This window comes from Oryctolagus cuniculus, chromosome 3 (assembly GCF_964237555.1).
Source record: "Oryctolagus cuniculus chromosome 3, mOryCun1.1, whole genome shotgun sequence".
NCBI classification, from domain to species: Eukaryota; Metazoa; Chordata; class Mammalia; order Lagomorpha; family Leporidae; genus Oryctolagus; species Oryctolagus cuniculus.
In genome coordinates this window covers 37,179,212-37,192,416 of record NC_091434.1, presented here as the reverse complement: position 1 = coordinate 37,192,416, position 13,205 = coordinate 37,179,212, and the positions used below count along the sequence as shown (strand labels likewise).

The 13,205-nt window shown below is 44.1% G+C and overlaps 1 protein-coding gene across 10 annotated transcripts in view; it reads right to left on the bottom strand.

Annotated features, from left to right (window-relative positions):
* The window catches only part of ICA1L (islet cell autoantigen 1 like), a 94,788-nt gene extending 91,419 nt beyond the window's left edge, over positions 1-3,369 (bottom strand). For 4 of the 10 annotated variants that reach the window (XM_070070360.1, XM_070070367.1, XM_070070366.1 and 1 more), the window contains exons 1-2: positions 2,826-3,110; positions 2,204-2,330 (exon numbers count right to left, since the gene is read on the bottom strand). The gene's annotated coding sequence lies outside the window, so the exon portion shown is untranslated. Of the gene's footprint in view, positions 1-1,249; positions 1,272-2,203; positions 2,331-2,825; positions 3,111-3,233 lie in introns of those variants that run through there. The other 6 variants (XM_070070361.1, XM_070070365.1, XM_070070362.1 and 3 more) reach the window with 5 other exon arrangements.
* Between the last annotated feature and the right edge of the window lie 9,836 nt (positions 3,370-13,205).

Genomic DNA, 13,205 nt, shown 5'->3' with positions numbered 1-13,205 from the left:
CTAAAATGGCTATAAACAGGTGACTAGGTTAAAAATTTTTGATATATCATTCAATGAAATTCCACACAATTTTTAAAAAGTATTTTTATTTTAATTTTTTGTAAGGCAGAGTAACAGAGGGAGGGAGGGAGAGAGAGAGAGAGAGAGAGAGAAATCTTCCATCCACTGGTTCACTGTCTAACTGGCTCCAACAGCCTGAGGCTGGGACAGGCCAAAGCTGGGAACGTGGAGCTTCATCCAGGTCTCTCTCCAGGTGCCAAGGAGACAAAGTTGGCCATCCTCTGCTACTTTCCCAGGTGCTTTAGCAGGGAGCTGGATCAGAAGTGAAGCAGCCGGGACTTGGACTGGGGCCCATATGGGATGCCGGTGTCAAATGCAGCAGCTTAACCCACTATGCCACAATACCAGCCCCCACATAGCAATTTTATTTTTTAAGAACAAGAAGCAGAGTGATTATTAATGAATGGGGAGTGTTTTTACGGGGTGATTGAAAAGTTTTTGCACTACAGCAAGCTGATGGTTTCATAACATTGTGATGGCATTAAATAGCACTGAAGCGTACACTTTAAAATGGTTAATTATATGGGAATTTTCCCTCAAAGAAAGAAAATAACAAACTTCTGATGAAAGCAGGGAAGGCATGAGTTATCAATTTACAATGATACACTATCACATGGTAATTATAATGGTTTAAATGATAGGGATTGACAACACCAGAACGGGCAAGCCAGTAAGCAAGTGTAACTCATACACTGCTGATGGAAGTATCAAACAGCACAACTTCTTGGGAAAAGCTCTGACAGTTTCTCAAAAAACTAAACATGCTCCTACTTCATGACACAGCAATTCCACTATCAAGTATTTAAAGCTTTCTAAGGGAAGAGCTTTTCATCTGTTTGTAAGCAAATAGTGCAGGACATGTAGTAAATACTCAGTTAATATTTACGGGATGCATGCCAATATATTTATTTTATCATTATTGTAATAAAAAATGAAAGTCTTCTAAGTATATTAATATCCATATAAATAAAAATGTGATATATTTATATGACAGAATGCCATCTAAATCAATTACAAGTATGCTAGTGAATAGAATTATTAGTATCAATCCAAATAAATTTTAAAAACACTGTGATAAAACAGAGTATACCCAATATAGCATAATTGAACATTTTTAAACATATGCCATGTTAACGGACATGCATAAATTTCTTAAAAATACAAAACACAAACTCATGATGATAAATACCTGGTTAGAGATAGTAGGATTGGAGCAGTAGAAAAAAGAAATTTTGGCTTTATTGGAAATATTTTATTTCCTCACTTCATACCAGAAAGTACTATGACAAAATATTCATGTAGGCTGTTATAAATATAGATATTAACATTGCATTACGTTAGTGTTTGTTTTCTCTCACTTTTCTCAATTAAATGAATAATTAAATGAACAAAAAAACCTTGTGGTATATGCAAGTAAGTCAACAATGGCAAAATAACACTGAAACAATGAGAGCTACAGAAGGTGACTAACTTTTAAGGGTAAATATTGGATCCAAACAGAAGTCTGGAATTTGTGACCAGAAAAAAAGGCAAAACTCAAGGGATAAAAAAGAGAATACAGATATTACTCAACAGCAAAAGCCAGTTCGCAGTATGTACTGATGCTGAAAAACTTTTCACAGCCCCATCTGTTGCTATCACATATGAAAAAGTAAGTTTTAAAGGAAACACAATGAGTACCTAAAAAAGTAAAGTATGCAAGGAAATAAATTAACAACAAGTGATGGATCACACAATGAAATAAAAATGTTAGTAGCAGAGTAGAACAGTGTTACTAGCCATTTTATATCTGATACTTGGATATCCTCTGCTAGTTCAGCACTAGTATAAATTTGAATTGTTTTATGAGAAATACTTTTCCTAAAAATGTGCCATCCTACCTTTTCCACCAATCTTATTGCTGCAGTTCTGCCTTTGGGCTGGCTGAAGTCTGAGCACCCCTCTAATTCTAAAATTATAAAGATTTGCCTGGCAATTATAATTACTGGTAATTAGAACAATGTCTTCATATGTCTATTTCACTGGCTAAATGTACAATCATTCTACACTATTAAATACAAAGAGTTCAAAGAATACCAGGTATGTTAGGCACAGAAAACAAACACACAAGGGTTAAGAATTTGGTTAAAAAAAGCATACATACCATTAGGAGACTTATTTTTGGCCGACAAATGTATAATTAACTCTCCCTAAAGGATGAGGCACCTGTGGCTACTCCATAAATATTGATGTGAAGAGGATAAAAGTAATATCGCCTTACAGTACGTTGCCTGAGTAAGAACCAAATAAATCAATATATAAATATTTAGGGGAAAATAAAAAAAAAAACCAGACTGCGCAAAAAACGTTATCTTCCCAACAAGCTATTCCACAGTGACCCACAGTTTCCAACAGCTTGTAGGCTCTGTACATCAAGATCATCTGTGACACGAAAAATAATTGCGCCCCCTCTGCTGGCAAAGCCACAGCATCGCGGGTGAGCTGCCAAGGGCTCTCCCCGCCCTCTCCATCCTCCTCGGAGCATCACATATCTGACCACTGACGGATCCAGGACACCTGACCGGACGATCCGCCTTTCCAGGGCACCCATCCGTGCAGTGTGCTCCCTCGGGAGCCCGTGCATTCCGCAGCTCACCCTAACCGCACTTTTAACTAGTTTGTGTTTTGCCAGTAGGGAGCCGATTAACGTCAGCCCCACAATAAAATAATAATAATAATAAAATAAAAACAAGCACATCACGGAAAGGAGGCCCGCAGCGAAGCACCTGAAGGCTGTGAGCACCTGCCTCCATTAGAAGCCGTCTCCACCTGGGAGACAAATCACCAGACGAGCCTCAGGCCTCTGCGCTCGGTCACCCAGCCAGGGCCAGCGTGGGTGGAAGCCCCCTGGGGACCCCAGAGGACCCAGCCACGCCACGGGCTACTCCTTGGCGGTTCCGCGCGCCGGGAGCCGGCCGAGCTGGGTGGGCCAAGGCTTCGCCCAGACGAAAGGCCGCCGGGGCCGAGGTCCCCGAGGGAGCCGGCAGGGCCCCGGGAGACCCCGCGTGCGCGCGTGGCCAGCGCCTCCTGAGGCGCCCCCACCTCCCGGCGTCGCCATGGGAACCCAGGGTTTGGCCTCCCGGCCGGACCGCCGCCCACAAGGGAGGGGCGGACGGGAGGCCACAGACGCTCACCGCGACGCCAGAGCCGCGACGCGCCGGTCCTCCGCCGCCTCGGCTGGCGCTCGGCCGCGCGGGGGTCCGTCCCGACACGCGTTCCGGCGGCTGCCCGCGAGCCCCGCGACGCCGCCCGTGCCCCTCCGCACCAGTGAGTGGAGGTGTCGGGCTCCGCTGCGGGAGGCGGGGACTGAAACCCCGCGGCCTGGCGCGCGCGGGAGCCCGGCACCCGCGTTCGCGCCCGCTCGTGCTCTAGCCTAACCCCGCCGGGGGCCCGGCCCCGCACCACCCCCTGTCCCTGTCCGTTCTGGAGTGAACTCAGCGGGGCCTTCGCTACTTAATAAAACCGGTCAGAACAGGACAGTACGGGACTGACTGTGAGGCCTCTGAGGTGTGGGTAAGTGTCAGGAGTCCTTAGCCCGAGTCTCTCCGTGCGTCCGCACAGCCCTCGATGCACCTGCTGGGCCCTCCTGGGCCGCCCTGCGGGGCTCTGAGTTCCTGCCTCCTCGGACGCTCGCCACGCGGGGAGTGTTCACGCTCTGAGCGAACTCCCATTTTACAGGCTTAAGGATGACTAAGTTAACAATTCCTGATAACTTAAGAACGCATATTCATAGCCGTCATTTTTTTGTGATAAATGTGTCCTCAAGAGTAAAAAGAAATTGGTGGAAAACGTCAGAAAAAAAAATAACGGGAATAAAGCAAAAGTGAAACTGTTGTGAGGCGATAATGCAGTAAATTCCAGGTGCTTTACTTCAAAAGATGACTCAAATTTACAGCAGCTTTCCTAACACTTTGTGAATTAATTACTGCTGTGACACACAGGCTCTAAGAAAAAAACCTTCTGTTTGAGGTAGTAACTAAATTCATTCAAAGGTGCAAGGCATAAAGATGGGCTAAGGTTCTAGAATATTCATTTTACAAAGTACTCATCCTAAAAACCTGAAAAAGTCATTTTAGAATAGGAAAAAGGAGTAGTTAATTATGCTACAAAGGGATAACTTAGACCAAAAATATTAAGATGTGGAATGGTGACTACTTGAGAAAGTATATCCAAAATGTTGATGCCTTTTTTTTTTTTTTTTTTTTTTTTTTTTTTTTTTTAAGGAGAGGTCTCCTCATTCTTTCAAACCCAGATCCTTGAAAGGTAAGAATCAGCATTTGGCAAAAATGGATATTGCTGTGCTTCGTCAGGATTTGCCCTGACTTGAGGAAGTCTGGCCTCCTTCCTAAGGGGCATAAGGCTGCTTCTGTTGGTCGACACCTAAAAGTAATTTTCAGGTGGGGCTGGTGCTGTGGCGGAGCAGGTAAAGCCACCGCCTGCAGTGCCAGCATCCCATATGGGCGCCAGTTCTAGGCCCGGCTGCTCCAATTCTATCCAGCTGTCTGCTATGGCCTGGGAAAGTAGTGGAGGATGGCCCAAGTCCTTGGGCCCCTGAACCCACATGGGAGAAGTTCCTGGCTCCTGGCTTGATTGGTGCACCTCCAGCTGTTTCGGCCAATTGTCCTGGGAGTGAACAGCGATGGAAGACCTCTCTCTCTGCCTCTCCTTCTCTGTGTAACTCTTTCAAATAAAGAAATAAATCTTAAAAAAAAAAAAAAAAAGTAAAAATAATTATCTGCCTGGCTGATAACCGGCTGTCCTGGTTAGATGCAGAGCTGCTCCCACCTTGGACATTTCCACAGCCTCATCACCCAGCACAGTGTGGTCCTCAAGGGTTGTTTACTCCATCGATGAATGAACGGAGATAAGCAGCCAGTGGGCCCCTGAAGAACTGAACATATTTTTCCCCAGGGACTGATTGTCATCTGGTAAGCAAGATCTGTTTGCCCTGTGGTATGTTTCTTGGGATGTTTTAGGTAATGGGCTTTCCAAGAGTGAAGCCTAATTCAATCTAAAGCAGAGACAGGTCCTCCCAGGGACATGTCAGGAAGTCAGAATGGTGACTAGGGGCTAAGAGTGCAGGTTTTGTTCACTTAGTTGGGGGAGATTATAGAAAGATACACCATGTTTCCAAACTGTCATAGATGTGGCATTTGCAGATAATCACTTTTTCTTCTTCGCAATTTGTTAAGAAACTCCTGCAAGTGATGGCACAGCGCAGGAGTGGCTGCAGTGATGTAGATACAGCCACTAATGGTCCTGGGCAGGAATCAGGTGACACGATATTTGATAAACATGGAATGAATTATCTTCCTTTAGCTGTTGGACTGATAAGGAGATATTTAAATGGTTGTACTAGTCCCTTAACAAATAAATGAGGTCACACAGTATTTAAATTCCAGTGTTCCACTAAAATGTTTTAATGAAAATTTAACACTTAAAACACTTCTATACGGGAGGATTTAATTTTATTGAGAAGCACAAACATGAATAGAATTGACATTTCACTATCAATATAGAACACTTAGTACAAATATAAGCAGTGTTTTTCTCCATGTAGGCCTACAAGCTAACTAGAAAAGAGAATTAGGTGACTTGGAATGTGGGGCTCCACATGGCAGATCCAAAGCCCCATTTCTCTAGAGTGGTGATCTTTACTTTTTGCATTATGGAGGCATATTTCTGGTTAATGTCCCAAATAAAACCTCAGGTCATATAAGAAAATGCATTAAAAGTTATTTCACCCTTTTGCACTATTTTACTAAAGGATCAGTGAATTATTAGGCCTTATGTCATGGAAATAACCCCATTTCTTCAAGGTGCTCCCCTTCGTGATCTGTGAGGTCTTACCAAAGAAGTCAGAAGCATTACAGGTCAGTGGCAGTGAGGGCATGGATGAACTGTCTTCCAAGGAGCCGGGACTGGCCACTACTTTGATGCAAGTTAAACATGTTCTCGCTCCCCTACTATATTTTTGCTTATTCAAGACTAGAATTAGACACAGTAATAAGATTTTTTTTAACAAATGTGAAATGTTATAGACAATATAAAGGAAGTATTTCCTTTCCTTGAAACAACTGTTAAATTTCATATTGTACTGATGTTATTAACACGTGGAATTGTTGACATGCTTCTGAACTTTCTATCAGATTGTGTCCAACAAGATCGTTTCACTGCAGCTTTTATTACTCAGAGGCAGCAGCCCTCCTAGCTCCATTATTGATTGGCTGTGTACCTGTACGCTGGCTCCCTAACCGGCCTGGACTGTGGTTTCCTTTAATAACATGAGTAACAATTCAATTGTATGAATAACAAGGTGATTTCTAAAGTTCCTTTTTGCTTAAATACAATTCCTATAGGAAAGTAATAACCCTTTAAAGTATATACTTATATATTATTACAGTAATTAGTAATATACTAGTTAAGCATAAGTAACCTTTTTTTTTTAAAGATTTGAGAGGGAAATGAAAGGGAGGGAAAGAGGGAAAGATATCTTCTATACACTGGTTCACTCCCCAAACGCCTAATGGCCACAGCAGCTGGCGCTGGGCCAGGTTGAAGCCAGGAGCCAAGAACTCCAGCTGGGTCTCCCACAGGGATAGCCGGGGCCTAAGCACTTGAGCCATTATCCACTGCCTTCCAGGATGCACATTAGCAAGAAGCTGGATTGGAAGCAAAACAGCCAGGACTCAACCAGGCACTTCGACATGGGATGCGGGTAATTCAAGCAGCAGCTTAACTCCCAGCACCACAATACCCAGTCCTCGTAAAAGAAATCTTGAGATGATTTAAGGTATTCGTGAGGACGTGCATTGGCTATATGTAAATACTATGCTATTTGCATAAGGGACTTGAGCATATGAAGATTTGGATATCTATGGGGATCTTGAAACCCATCTACCATGATACCAGTGATGACTATATTGGTTAAGAGCTAGAGATACGGCCCAGCGCCGCGGCTCACTAGGCTAATCCTCCACCTTGCGGTGCTGGCACACCGGGTTCTAGTCCCGGTCGGGGCACCGGATTCTGTCCTGGTTGCCCCTCTTCCAGGCCAGCTCTCTGCTGTGGCCAGGGAGTGCAGTGGAGGATGGCCAGAGTACTTGGGCCCTGCACCCCACGGGAGACCAGGATAAGTACCTGGCTCCTGCCATCGGATCAGCGCGGTGCGCCGGCCGTGGCAGCCATTGGAGGGTGAACCAAGGGCAAAGGAAGACCTTACTATCTGTCTCTCTTTCACTGTCCACTCTGCCTGTCAAAAAAAAAAAAAAAAAGGGCTAGAGATAAGTGCCAGTACTGGCATAGCCAGTAAAACTGCTGCCTGCAATGCCAGTGTCCCATATGGGCACCGGTTCATATCCTGGCTGCTCCACTTTGTTGATGGTCTGGGAAAAGCAGTAAAGGATGCCCCATATGTTTGGGTCCCTGCCATCCACGTGGGAGACCTGGAAGAAGCTCAAACCAGTGCCCATATGGGATGCTAGCGTTGCAGGCTATAGCTTTACCCACTACGCCACACGACGCTGGCCCCAGTGCCATTCTTAAAGACACCACAGTAATATACTCTCAAAAATCTGTGAATAAGTTGAGAAGACACTAGAACAAAAACAACTTAGTTGTTTTAATTTTTATTTTCATTTTATTTGAATGGCAGATACAGAGCTTCTATCTGCTGGTTCATTCCTCAAATGCTCGACAGCCAGGGTGGGCTGGGTGATTGCCAGGAGCCCACAACTTAATCTGGGTCTCCCACATGGGTGGCAGGGACTTAAGTACTTGAGCCACTCCCAGGGTGTGCATTAGCAGGAAGCTGGATCAAAAGAGTAGAGGGAGGAGTAGAACCAGGCACTGTGATATGGGATGTGGGCATCTTTACTGTTGCACCAAATGCCTAATTCTAAAGAAAGCAACCAAAATCACTGTACTACCAAGTTACATTAAAGATGTGTTTGGTTTATGTAACAAAATATTAGCATTATGTTTGATACCTGAAGTCACTTTAAAATGTTGATACTGAAGTAACTAAACGTGTGGCAAGTATTTGGCACCATGGTTAGGAGGCTGCTTAGGATGCCCATATTCCATGTCAAAGTGCCTGGTTTGAGTCCTGGCTCGGCTTCCAGTTACATCTTCCTACTGATGTGCACCCTCGGAGGCAGCATATGATGGCTCAAGTACTGGCTTCCTGCCACCCATTTGATAGCACTGGATTGAGTTCTGGGCTTCTGGTCCAGCCCTGGTAGTTGGCAGGGATGAAAATTCAAAAAATATTTTTTTCTCTAAATGAAATAACAAAAAGTTCCTTCTGTTTTTTGTTAACAGGCATTTCCTGATTAGAAAAATGAAACCTGATTTTAAATTAGTAGCTTCTTTATTTAAAAGGTACTTAATTGTATATCCCTTGCAGTCTTAAAAACTGTTGTACAAAAGCTATTATTTTTCCTTATATTTGCTTTATATAAGCAACAGTGACTTTTTGAAACTAGAACACAGGGGATGGCACTGTAGCATGGTGGGTAAAGCCACCATCTGCGGTGTCAGCATCCCATATGGGCGCCGGTTCGAGTCCCAGCTGTTCCACTTCCAATCCAGCTCTCTGCTATGGTCTGGGAAAACAGTAGATGGCCCAAGTACTTAGGCCCCTGCACCTGCATGGGAGACCAGGGAGAAACTCCTAGCTCTTGGTTTTGGATTGGCCCAGCTCTAGCTGTTATGGCCTTTTGGGGAGCAAACCAGCAAATGGAAGACCTTTCTTTCTAACTCTGCCTTTCAAGTAAGTTTTTTTAAAAAATAGAATACATTACAAGAATGTTAAGGGGCTAGTGCTGTGGCGTAGCAGGTAAAGCGGCTGTCTGCAATGCTGGTATCTTGTGTGGGCACAATTCAAGTCCTGGCTATTCCACTTCTGATCTAGCTCCCTGCTGATGTACCTGGGAAGCAGTGAAAAATGGCGTAAGTGCCTGGACCCCTGCACCCACGCGGGAGACCAGGAGGAAACTCCTGGCTCCTGGGCTCTGTCTGGACCACCCCTGGCCATTGTGGCCATTTGAGAAGTGAACCAGTGGATGGAAGATATCTCTTATAACTCTTTCAAATAAATAAATAAAATCTTAAAAAAAAAAAAAAAAAAAAAAGGATTTTAAGCTGTGTGAGCAGCTGTGTTACTACCGGAAATCCCTAGATGGCATGTTTTGTTGGGTTATTTGCTCAATTATGCAATCAGGTACATTTTGTATCAATTTAAATTTTTTTAAAAAGACCTATTTATTTATTCAAAAGTCAGAATTACACAGAGAGAGGAGAGGCAGAGAGAGAGAGGTCTTCCATCTGATGGTTCACTCCCCAATTGACTGCAACGGCTGGAACTGCGCCGATCCGAAGCCAGGAGCCAGGAGCCAGGAGCCAGGAGCCTCTTCTGGGTCTCCCATGCGGGTGCAGGGACCCAAGGACTTGGGGCATCCTCCACTGCTTTCCTAGGCCATAGCAGAAAGCTGGATCGGAAGTGGAGCAGCCGGGACTTGAACCAGTGGGATGCCGGTGCTTTAGGTCAGGGCGTTAACCTGATGTGCCACAGCACCGGCCCCAAATTTTCATTTCTGCTTTTCCCCTTGGTAATGCTAATTCTCATTTATTATTACAGATTATTGATAACAGTTCCAAGAAAAGGGATCTACAAAGCAAATATTGTTCCTATACTCACAGAAAAGCTGTTTTGTTTTTTTTTTTTTAACTTCTGTGTGGGATGAAAACATTTTTGAATATTTATTTACACTTTATTTGGAAGGCAGAGAGACAGAAAGATTTTCCATCTAGGGCAGGTGATGTGGCATAGCGGGTAAAGCTACCACCTGCAGTGCTGGCATCTGATATGGGCACCAATTCCAATCCTGGCTGCTCCACTTCTGATCCAGCTTCCTGCTAATGCACCTGGGAAAGCAGCAGAAAATGGGCCAAGTATTTGGGCCCCTTTATTCACAGGGGAGACTGGATGAAGCCACTGGTACCTGGCTTCATGTTGTCCCAGCTCCACTGCAGCCATTTGGGGAGGGAACCAATAGATGGAACATCTCTCTCTCTGCCTCTCAAATAAATACATCTTAAAAAAACAAAATGTCTTCCACCCATGATTCACTCCCCAAATGCCTGCAATAGTCAGGGAGGAGCCAGGATGAAGCCAGTAGTCAGGGATGCAAAGATTTGAACCAACCCCTGCTGCCTTTCAGAGTACCAACAGCAGAAAGCTAAAATCAAGAGCTGGAGTTAGGACACAAATGCAGGCACTCTAATATGGAATGCACACATCCAAAGTAGCAGGTTAACCACTGTGCCACATGCCTGTTCCAGTTGTCACTATAGCAAGGTTTTCCTCTTTTCCAATATAAAAACATAATGTCTATAATAAGATTTAGAAGGTAGCATTATTTAAAAATTAAATTTTGGAGTATGAACAAATACTATGTCCATTTCACTCCTTAGAGGCAGAGTTACAGAGAGAAAGAGGAGAGACAGAGATTGTCCATCTGCTGGTTCACCTCCCAAGAGGCCGCAATGGCCAGGGCTGGGCCAAACCGAAGCCAGGAGCCAGGAGCTTCTTCTGGGTCTTCCACATGGATGCAGGAGCCCAAGGATTTGGGCTGCTGATTTCCCTGGGGAATAGCAGGGATCCGGATAGGAAGAGTGGAGCAGCACCCATATGGGAGCTGGTGCTGCAGACCATAGCATAACCCACTGTGCTGCAGTGCCAGACCCTACTCACAGTATTTCTAAGCTAGTCTCTCTGAGGCTTCTGTGCTGCTCCCTCTGCTAGAAATAATCTGTGTCTTCACCCTGCCCCTAATCATCTGCCCTAATCTAGCTGGAACGTCATTCTTCTACGACGCCCTCTTAGACAGCATTGCTCCCCACAATCTAACTGCTCCCTCCTCTGTGCTCTTTCACTTAGATCTTTCTTTTACACTTAGGACACTCTTGTAGCTCAGTTTCTAATGAGGATCTCCCATGTGAGCATGTGATCTTTTTGAAGGGAAAGTCTGTGTCCTAGATTTTTTTATTTTTTCACTTTCTTCCACCACGGCAAATGCTGGTATATAGTTCAATTTTTTTCCTTGAACTGACTCATTCACCAATTAAACTTTTAGCCTTATTTTACATTTAGGAAGTTTACTGCTAAGCAATTTATCAATATCTTTATGAATTCCAATTCTGTGGTAAGACAGCATAAATAACCCCATACTAATCAGCAGGTCCCGAACACAGTACTGCCAGGTAGCTTCTCCCAGTGGTGGAAAACAGCTCTATTCATTTCTCTCAGTAAGTCCTAGAGGCAAATAAGTGCAAATAATGCAACTACCTCTGGTGCCTCGGATGGAGGAAAGAAAATGGAGGAGCAATGCTATAAAGGAGGCTGAATCTTCTAGGCTTTAAAAAAAAAAGATTTGTTTGATTGAAAGGCAAAGTGAGAAATATATTCCATCTGCTACTTTACTTACTCAAAATGGCTGTAGTAGCTGGGGCTGGGCCAGGCAGAGGCCAAGAGCCTGGAACTCCTTTGGGGTTTCCCATGCAGTGGCATCCACCCAAATGGCTACAACAGCCAAGGTTGAGCCAGGCTGAAGCCAGGAGCTAGGCACTCTATCTGAGCCTCCCACATGGCTGGCAGGAACTCAAGTACTTGAGCCATCACCCACTGCTTACCAGGTGTATTAGCAGAGAGCTGTATCAGAAGTGGAGCAGGCAGAACTTGAACCTGCACTCCAATATGGGATGCAGGCATAGCAGGCGGGGACTTACCTGCTGTACAACACCCACTCCACTTCTAGGTTTTTATTGGCCTCTCACATTCCTCCTATATGGGGAGTAAGACTTATCCACAGGAGTTACCCAGAGAGAGGAGTCTGGCAGAGACTGATCACAGATAACCCTTGTCTAAAAGACTTGGTCACTAAAGTTATATCCATCCCAAGGAAGAACGCCTGAACCACAACTGCGTCCTGCTGTATAACTATGGCTGAGAATAGATGAGGGCTTTTTAGAAGCTACTTCCTTTTTTGTCTACTGTATCTGAAAAATGGGGGTCTCTTAACCCTTACTTGAACCACCCAGTGTAATGTATACTACATTTTGTCACTCTAAGTTGAATGAGTTAAGATATAAATAGGGGCTGGCGCCATGGCACAATGGGCTGATCCTCCACCTGCGGTGCCAGCATCCCATATGGGCACCGGTTCTAGTCCTGGCTGCTCCACTTCCTATCTAGCTCTCCGCTGTGGCCTGGGAAAGCAGTGGAGGATGGCCCAGGTCCTTGGGCCCCTGCACCTGCGTGGGAGACTAGGAAGAAGCACCTGGCTCCTAACTTTGAATCGGTGTAGCTCCATCCGTTGTGGCCCTTTGGGGAGTGAACCAATGGAAGGAAGACCTTTCTTTCTGTCTCTCTCACTGTCTGTAATTCTACCTGTCAAATAAACAAATAAAAATCTAAAAAAAAAAAAAAAAAAAAAAAAAAAAAACTGCTTCAGAGACTATCCAAAACAGGATTATAAATTCATCTTTGTTTTTTCAAAGTTAAGACTTTCAAAGACCACAGGTATGAAATTTACACCAACTACCATAAAATGAGAAAAACAAGGACTCTGAATTCTCTGGCTGCCTTTATTATTTTTTTTGACATTAAAATATATTTTAGGAAATGATGTGGTAATTGGAGCTCTTGTACTTAAGTCTATCTGAAAATGAAGACAATATCCTAGGGCTGGAGAGAACTGGGGACCCTAAGGGATGTGGAAGTCACTAAATGAAGCCTGGCCTGCTTCTAGACTTCTACATTTGCAAGAACAAAACTCCTGATGTGTTCAACCCATTGTTAATCTGGCTTTCAACTTCAGTCAAGCATGACAGCAAGACCAGATATGATTTATTGCAGTTTAAGATGGGACCAAACAGGACTCATTGTTTATTACTGAGGTTGTAAATGCTGTAAATATGTTCCACTTGAATGTCAATCCATTAAAGATAGAAGTCACATTTTAAAAAGACACTTATTTTAAATATTTCACATCACATATGAAGAGATAAAACTAATTTGTGGGACGTTTAATAAAAATGAAAGG